Source organism: Pezoporus wallicus, unplaced genomic scaffold, assembly GCF_028554395.1.
Source record: "Pezoporus wallicus isolate ANWC-B61680 ecotype Strahan unplaced genomic scaffold, APGP_CSIRO_Pwel_v1 scaffold_7402, whole genome shotgun sequence".
NCBI lineage: Eukaryota > Metazoa > Chordata > Aves > Psittaciformes > Psittacidae > Pezoporus > Pezoporus wallicus.
The window spans coordinates 1,338,590-1,348,592 of NW_026641037.1; positions in this window are offsets into that span (position 1 = coordinate 1,338,590).

Here is a 10,003-nt window from a genome sequence, read left to right on the forward strand (position 1 = left end):
ACATGTGCCCCGTGCGCACTGAGGTGTGCCAGGACAGCTGCAGCAGCTCCTTACTCCAAGTGTTGCCTCCCCTCCAGGATAGGCGGTCTTGGGGAGGCAGTTTGGGAAGTGGCTAATGTTAGGTGCCCAAAGCCATGATTGCTAGAGGGTTGAGCACCAGATTGTCCATTCTGCTGCAGCAGAGGAAATGCAGGTGAGATCTGTAAAAACACGCAATAAGTAATTAAGCTGTACAGACTTTCTGAGAAGTGGGTGTTGGAACTCCAAAAAGTGGGTGGCACAGCTTCCCATTAGTCTTGTGCTTTATCCTCAGGAGAAGTGAGCAGGTGCAGATGCAGCCACAACCCCCTCTCTGCACCAGCACTGAAGACAGGCAGTGCTTCTGTTGTAACATTAAAAAAAAAAGAAATAGAAAATAAGCACCTAAACTCAAGCTATGGTCTCAAATGCCACCGTCATATCCAATCAGTTGATCCAGCTTTTTCTTCCAAACAACACAAAGAATAAATTCTTTCCCAGGGAAATAAAAAGCTGCATATTCCTTTGATTTCACCTCCAGAAGGAGTCCTACACAAGTCCCTCATTACCCTCCCATCCAGCCCAAAATGCAACACTCATCTTTGAAAGCACTTACGGAGTGGTGGCTACTGTGGAAAAAAGACTGAACAGAGAAAAAGAGGGAACAGAATCTCTGCCAAGAGGAAACACAAGTTATTTTCTAGGATAAATTCTGTTTCATCTGTGTATATATAGACATATATAAACACACATATACATACGTACAAGGACCTTGTCTTCATTTCTGCATATAGATGCATGTATATACATATATATATAAACATATGCTGGATGCAGGGCATATCTCTCTGACATTCTCATCTATCGCTGCTGAAAAACTGTTTAGGAAACCCTCAGTTCAGAACTGAAGGAGACAGCAGCAGAAGTCTGGGTGCTCTGGTGCCATCTCCACTCCTCAGCACACAGAAATATGAGTGCAGCCCATTGTGGTCCAAACCTACAGAGGGGAAGATGCGCCATCCGTCATGAGGAGATGGCCAAGACAGAGTTCAGAAGCAGCAAGTTATTACATTGCAGAGGGAAAATATCTACTGATCTACCTTCAAGCTAGACTTTCCCAGAAACAGATAATAAGCACTGGAAGATCTTCATATTGGCTTCATTTAGGGGAAAAGCTGCTGGTACCAAGGAAAGCATCTATCCTCCCAAGTAATGCCTCAGTGACAGGATCTGTCACTTTTAAGTGGGAAAATGGGAATCTGAATGTTACAATGATTAAACGCTGTGTCCCTGTTCTGTAGAAGACTTCTAGAGGTTGTAAAACTCTCAAATGCTGAACTGAAAATCCAGAAAGTGAATAAAATTAGGAAATACCCAGGTACACAAGCAGCAAAGAAACTACCATTTTGGTTTTAGAAAATTATGTCTTACACTGGTGAGTGTAACGTGCATTACACTCTGAGTGTTCGATGTGTAGTATCCAAAAAAGACTTTCAATCTCCCCCTGTATAAGAAGTATTTCCTTCAAAGAGTCCCCCTGAGACTAGAAACGCTTCACACACAAGCCATGACATGATCAGAGTCCTCTAGAGTTACAGTGCAACACCAGCTAAAAGAAAAGGAATAGCTCTGACACAGAGCATAGCACTTTTAAAATATTTAGTCATCTACAATTATCAGAGTCTCTCAACAATTGGATTTGTTTCCAATTTCTTGACAACATGTGAATAAAACACAGTTATTGGGAGGGACTGTGTATGTTTTGGGCAGGGCACAGTTGTGTAAGAGTCTTGCTGAGTTTTGGGGGGCAGCTCAGGCTGCCTGTCCTTAGGTACATACACATGGACTATCCCACTGGATCATCTCAACGTACCTTGTAAATGAGGTTGTTACATGATGCTGCTAATGGAAACATCTTTTCATTCTTTCCTGTTAGCTGATCTTTGCTGTTTGGGACTTGTAACATAAATTAGACTTCAAAAGCCACAGGCATGCTGAAGAAAGTGCCTGGGCTAACTTATATGATGCTGAATGGACATTTTTCTTAGTTTTTCTGATGACATGTTTTTAATTTCAGGAAAAACCTTCCCATCCCCATGGAGCATCACGCTTGCCCTGTGACACGCTGCAGGGGGCTCACAGGAGTCTCTTGCTAGCTCAGCTTCTGACTTGAAAGGAAAGGACAACACCATTTCCCGCCTTGGTGCATCTCTGAATGAAACTAAATCATACCTGCACAAGAGAAGTCGCACAAATCATCACTCATCTTTGTTTTTCAATTACCTTGTATGCTTTTCTAAAAGCCTTTTACTCACAGCCCTTATTTCAGATCAGGTCTGTGTCCCTCTGGTCATAAGGAAAATCATTAGATCTTCCTGCCTGTCACACAGTCCGTACCAGTCAGAGGGCTTTTACAACATTTGGACAGGTAGCATGAAACTGTTACTTTGCAAGCTTCGGAACTAACATCCATTTTCTCATCAAGGAGTCAATGATAAATTCCGTCTAACTGAAAATGAATGCTTAAACCTCATTATAAGCAACACTGAAGTCACTGGTAAAGGACAGAAATCCAATACTTCAAGACCACCTGAATTTACGTAATGCTGTTATCTGATATCTCCCCTCACATTAAGCAGGATTATTTCCCAATGATTCACCAAAACCAGGGATTTTAAGTACCTGAAGGAGTAAAATGCCATAAGCATGCATCAGTACAGTGAAATCAACAGGACCAAAGTGCTAACTCAACATAAGCAAGTATGTCAGGGTCTAGTCTTTGATTTAGCATATGCTACTTTTATGGGGCAGTTCCATAGCTTGAAAATGTCAACAACAGGTTTTATTCCCCTGCACATCTCTTCCAGAACCTTCTCTCCCTTATCTTGTAAGTTTTTAAACCTTCAGAACTACCCAAATCTACAGTTTTGGTCCATTAAGAATTAGGGTATAAAGAATAATTTAGTAGTTTACATGTATGTATTTCATACAGTCTTCCATAAGCTGATGCACCATGAATCCCACCTTGCTCCTCAGCCAAAGATCAAGCAGCCATAGCAACCCATACCAAATTCTCACATATGACTGGAGAGATGGTGGTCTCAGGACCAGCTAAACATCTAAATGACTTTTTCTAGCTATAAAAGAGACAGAAATTTTCCCTTTTTAATTACTTTTCCTGAAGACTCTTTATAATTCCTCCCACTGTTTTAAGTCAAGCATTTGTGTCAAGTTCTTTCTATCTTCCTCCTCAATTATAGTGAGCAATTACCCCCTCCACCAGGCTTCTCAGCCATCTGATCATTCTTATCTCTTCTTTCTCCCCAGATCTAATCCTTTTGGCTTTTTGGAAGCATCTCCCAGGAGTTCAGCAACAACATGTCACACCAACAACTCCACAGACATTAGCTTTCCCTCTTATTTGCCCTTCAATTAATTTTAGAGATGAGGTGCACCTATCATGACTTGGATCTCTTGCCTCTCAGGGGTCTTAAAGCCTCTGTCATCAAAAATGTGTTTGCTCCGATATCTGTATTTATAATTTTCCCTCCCAGCTGAAAAGCATTCAATCTTTCTTCTAAAGAGATTATCACTGTGCTGCAAAGCCTTCATTCAGAGCACCCCCTGTAGAGCTGAGGCATTTTTAACTGACTGCTTGACATGCAGAAAAACTATCCCTCCCCTTCCCCATGGCAGCTCAATAGCAGCTGACAAGGTGATGAAGCAGGAAGCTAAAAAGTGTGCATTTTTAATGCATGTTAAAGCTTTTGGAGTCCTAGGGAGCCTCAAAAGAATATATGTGTCCTTAACAGTGAAAGAGAAAATGAAGGAGACCATGTCTGCACAGGGACACACTTCCTGAAATCAATTCCAAAATACATATAGCGTTCTTCATGAGAGCATCCTGTTGACCAGCATTATAGCCTGTGTGACATTTATGGCTTCATTGCACTGAGACACGTCTTCAAATATGTCTTTCACTGTTGATGGCAGGCAAACTGTGGTCTACCTCTCATCTCAATGAGTACTGGGTTCATTGATGGGGCTGAGTGCACAGAGAATCATTGCCTGATTGGCACACTTGAGCCACATACTGTATCATTCCTTGCACACCGACAAGCCTTTCTCACATGCGCTCCTAAAGCCAATGCTTTGGATGAACCACCATCTTTTCAAGTGACTTCTCAGGATCCAAAAACCCCAGCACAACCTGCAGAACCCATGATCATGCCTCTCACCAACACAGGCAGCTGCGCCTTCCCTCACTAACAGGATAAAGCGGAAACCAGTAACACATCTGTGCAAAGCAGGCACCACCTTGAAAGAGCTGTTTCATGGCAGCAACTCCTAACTTTAAATAGAGGCCACAGTTGGCTGCCCTACTCTAAAGCAAAGGGCACGATCTGCCTTATGGTGACAAAAAGCAAGTCTTTTGTGAATCATTAAAGCCAGGGTGAAAATTAAAGCCATTATTTCCAAGCTTCTACATTTCCACAAATTTCTATTTTTAAGACATGACATGCAATGGGATTATTTTTTTCTTTTTTAATATAATTAATGACCCAATCTTTGTAATAAGAAATTTTGCAGTAGGTCAAAACTTAGTGAGAGAAATGGAATAATATTTATTCAAACGCAGTGCTGTTCATCCATTACTTCTTGTTTCCATCTCCTAAACCACTAAGTACCTAAAGAAATAGCATTCTGCCTCATTGCACGCTTCAAGTTCATAACTTTCAATATCCACAAAATTCAGGTTTATTTCTGCTAGAAAAAATAGTTGCAGACATGTTAGCTTCTTCAGACTGTTATTATGCAGAACAGTAACTAATTGGAAAGTATTTAATACTCTTCAATTGAGATGACTGGAACAAATATTACTTACAGGAAGAATCTGCAGTATCTAAAAAGATGATTTTTTTAATTTAAATATTTAGTGAATGTGTATACAGAAAAACTGTATTCCACTGTGTTCTGTTCAGCTATTTACTGCCTTTTTTTTTCCCCCCTCTGTTTTAGCACTGAGCATGAACAATAGGAGAAAGGCAATGACACAGGATAGACCCCAGCAAGAGATCACTGCAAGGATTATAATGGATAAGTCTGCGAGCAGTCACTTTTCCATTCGCACTTGTCGATTAGCTACAACAGGCCAGAAGAACCCTGAGGTGTGACTTTGGTGTCTAACCCTACAAGGCACAACCATTCTAAGCATTGCTCTACAAAGCCTTTCACACCAAGAACATTCTTGTTCCTGTAGGCACAAAATTCAAAAGCTAGCAGGTTTGACATTTAAAAGCAAACATTGCTGACCCCAAATACCCAAGTTCTGGCATTGTGAACAGGAAAAAAAAAATCATATTCTTCATCAAACAATAACTCCTCATTCAAAAAAATAATTCATTAACTTGTTTTAAGTATGGATGCTGGATCCAGCAATGTTAAAATTTATAGTCACTGTCTATACATGTTTCCAAATTGCAAGAAGAATTTGGCTAAATAAAATTTGCAGAGGCAATAAAATGCATGTTATTCAAATATAGACTAGTTAATAATTCTGTTTCTATGTCCTATATCTCATTAAAAGTATTCTGTTTGCTGTACTCATTTGTCAGTTCTTGGAGCTCTGTCTTCCTGCTCCAGCCAGAGCCCCTTTTCATGGCATCCAGCTCCAGGAAGGGCTTTCTGTGGCAGGGTATATTCCTACATATACCAGCAGCGCGAAAGAAAGAATTAGTTTTGCAATTCCTGCGCTGGGTCCCAGGGGTGTGAGGTTGAACCAGAGCCATGGCAGGGGGCAGCACTGGCGATGCAGCCACTGCTCCCTCTTGGTCACTCATTAAAGGAGGAATTGCTGCAATGATCTTCATCATTCCAGCTTTGTGCTGAAAATGGCGGGGTTTTTTGTTTTGTTTTGGTTTTTTCTACTTTTTTACCTATAGGTTTCCTTTTTATTTTCTTTCTTTCTTTAAAGCTACGAACTGAGCAGTCAGCTGATACAAGGCAAATCATATGCTGTGTTTGCCTTATTTTTCAATTACACATTTCCAACCTTCAACTGTTACCTGTTGTTGCCCTTCTGAAACAGTCTGCAACAGTCCTGGAGGTACTCAGAAAACCATTTATAAACACCTGAGCGACCTCCACAGTTTGCATCTTAAACAAACTGAAATCCTGCTGCTGCTGCTCCATGTCCTAACCACCAGAGGAAAGACAGACCCCACAGAAGTAGCTAATAAACAAGGTGCTTGTGTGCTTACAAACACACAGATGGATAAAATGCAATACCCTATGGATAAACCCTAGATTTTCATGGAAACCGCAGAAAGAAAAATGAACTAAAGCAAAATTATTTCTGCTGTAGTGCCTCCTCTCATAATCAGTAAACAGTACCATAACTTCCTCCTGAATTAGGTCCTTTCCTTGAGCTACTCACCTATCTCAGGAACAAGGCTTCTGAGCGGGAGATGAAGTTCAGATAAGGTTGTGTTTACAATTTTCCTTGGCATGCAAATATGTTCTGTTTTTTAGAACCTCCTGCTGCCAAATTAATTCAATACTCACAAACCCTTGCAGGGAAATAACACAGCAAACAGGAATTTACAGAAGATGTAAAAGGCAACTATAATCAGAGATATCTCAGCGGTAACACCACATAATTTTTATGTCATCTTTCAATCACAGTCCCCTTAATGCATCCTTGAGAAATAAGGACCACATCAGTTACAGCAGATTTAATAGCCAGGTAGATTTATACTGGAAAAAAGCCAGAGGCAACTTCACATGTGAAATAGCAGTGTTTGGATTATTTTAAATATTATTACCCAGCTCAGTTTTGGTTTTAAACTGTATTAACAACCCCAGGGGATTCTGCAGTATCACAGACCCTTATAAGAAAAAAATACACACACACATATATATATATATATACACCAGTGCTACCAAAAGCACTTATTCAAATGCATTTATTAAAATAAATGCTAACATTTTCCATCTTGTGCATGCTTTAGTTAAGTTAATTGACAGCTCTTGGCTGCAGGCAGGAGACAGGGACGTAGCACCACCAGGCCTGACGGGAGGTGGCATTGAGGCACAGACAATGTCAGCAGATCTGGGGAAAAGTGAATGTTATGTAGCCTCTTTCTTTATAGTACCGAGGAGTGGAAGAGGAGTGAATGGCAGAAGAAAGTCTGCCATTAAGTAAGCCCCCATTAAAACTGATGATCAGATTTACTTCTGCTGAGCATGCAGACCAAGCAGAAAGAGGTTTTTTCTATCATAAACATTTCTTACTACAAGCGCTTGCTTCCCAGTGTGTCAAAATGTCACTTTATTATGTTGTGGCTAATTAGGCCACACCAGTAGTTTGCAGCGAAACATGTCAGTGCCCTTTGCAGCTAGCAATGCTGAGCACAAGGATAACTCACATGTGGCAACCTTATGAGCAGCTTCAGAAGGGAGTGAGGGGCTAAAGAGAGCAGAAAAACACATAACCTCAGAAATAAAGAGCAAGTAAATAAACATTTTTCAAGTGCTGTCTTGAACTCGTGGGCTCCACAGTGATCCCCAACTCCAAAGTTTCAGTGGCTTCTTACAGAATTCACCTTGCATATTTCATGTAACCTCCCCACGTATCCATAACCAACAGGTTTGTCTTGTATTACAATCCTAGAAATTTCAAACTTATTAGCATAACTTTTTACAAGTTTACTTTACATGCAAACAGAAGAAAGTCATCCCCAAAAAGGTATCACTCAGCTGCCCATTGTTAGCATGCCTCCTTTGCTAACAGTGATGGAGAAAATGGGGCGGTGCGTACGGAATTGAGTTAGTACCATCTCTCCCACGTCTCAGGGACAAACTGCAAAAAGATCTCTACAGCCAACTGCAGAAAGGACCCAGCAACTCAGTAAACAGTCTATGATATTTTTTGATGAGCTGCATGGATAGAGTGCAGAGGGAGTCTTTAGGGAAAGAGATTTTCATACAAGTGCAAGATTTCAGTACATCACAATCCACTTATGTGCTTTGGGGGAACACGATGTTGCCTGTTAATTCAAAGGCACATTGTATTTGGATATTCTTTTCACACAGATAAAAAGAAGAATTCAAGTCCCATTAAAAAAAAAAAAAATCATTTGCAGAGAAATACATGAATACATGCAGCAGTAGCCAAGGCAAAAATTTTGCTTACAAACTCAATTCTCTTACTCTAACTTTCAGGACTGAGATTTTGATACTTTGACATTTGAGATGTGAAGCTTAAATGAGCAAAAAAAGACAATTAGTCACAACATCTGTTCCCTTTTCCATTACAGTCTTTCTAAAAGCACAGCCATGACAAGCCTACATCAACTTCCAGTCCTTGCGCAGGGGAACCACATGCACAATGGTGCTGCTGCTAACAGATGTGGCAGAGCCTCTTGATATGAACAAATTAATGGCTCTTCAACTGATGCTTTCTCATTAAAAGCAGGTTATGCCCTAGGGCTTCCCAAACCCACAGTCAGTACATCAGCTCTACTGCATGTTATTAACAGTTTGGAGGATGTGCAGTAGATTACATCCACCTTCAAACCACCATAGCTGCAACAGGGAAAGGAAAGAAGAATGACTATTTTCCACTGCTTTTGTGGTCATAACAACACATAACATTGAATCCCACTCTCTGAGAAAGGTAGGGAACAAGCAAGTCCATTAGCCCATTGACAGCTGAGCAACAGATTTATCCACAGCCTACTGAAGATGCAGTTATAGGACGCTTGCCTCATGCATGGGTTCAAGTACCTACTATGCTGCAAATTTCCTGTATAACCCATGACCAATTAGTTAGCTGTGGTGTCCCAACTTACCCTTCACCCTGGGAAGCAGGGAAGTGTTTAATCATCTTTAATTTATCTTACGTTACAATGACTCCCAACTTCGGGTTGTATGCAGACCTGGTTGATCTGCAAGAGCAACAAAAAGAAAGGGTTAATTTTGGAGCAGGCTTTTGAAATATTTTCTCCAGCTTTGGGAAGCATTACTGGAGATGCAGACTGAGTAGGGTTCATTGCAGCCTCGGCAATAACATAACAAGCCCACAGTTCTCTTGCAGATCTAAAGATTGTTTGGCACAAAAATGTATGAAAAATTTTGTTCACAATATTCATGAGTGGTTAAATGAATTAAATACTGGGGGAAGAGGGGAGGATAAATAAAAGAAAACACCAGGAACTGTAGGCAGCCCTATATTCTAGTGCAAGATCTGGGCCAAAATTGAGTTCAGCTCAGCTGGAAAGCAATCTGGCACGCAACAGGAACCTCAACAAAACCTCTCGCTAATCTCAGATACTGACTTCTATTACAAAAGTCTCTCTCAGGACCATTGCTGTACAAACTTAACTTGCAACTCACCTGCCGAGTCAAAACATACCAGGAGTTCTGGAAAAAAAAAAATTGCTCAGTCAAGAAAAGTCCTTCTTCATTATTGTCCTTGATGGGACTCCATTGAAGGGAACATGCATTTGTGTTTCTTGACCTCTGGAGACATACCAGGTTGTCACTGATAACTTAAGTGATTTAACAGACATGAAGAGGAGCATTCCTTTGCACCTGGCTTTGCAGACCTCCAACTCCATAGGTCCACAGGACCTAAAAGTCTAACACATACATGATAAATACCAGTTTAATAAATGGTTTTCAGCCACTCTACAAGTATCTTTTCAAATCTGAAGTTTTCAAAATCCTCAAGTACCTTCCTATTGAAATAAAGTATGATGAAGGCACTTCACCATTAACTAATGATGTTTCCAGATGGAAAGTAATATTAGTATGTATTCACTCTATGTCACTTAAGCCACTAATATGAACACAGTTGTATTGAATTTCACCACCCACATGGAAGGAAAACAACTTTTTTATTCTCTCCTAACATTTGTAAAATTTATTTCAGAATCTTCACTGTTTGGGATATTTTCAGATTTGGTACATGACTTCTGTGATA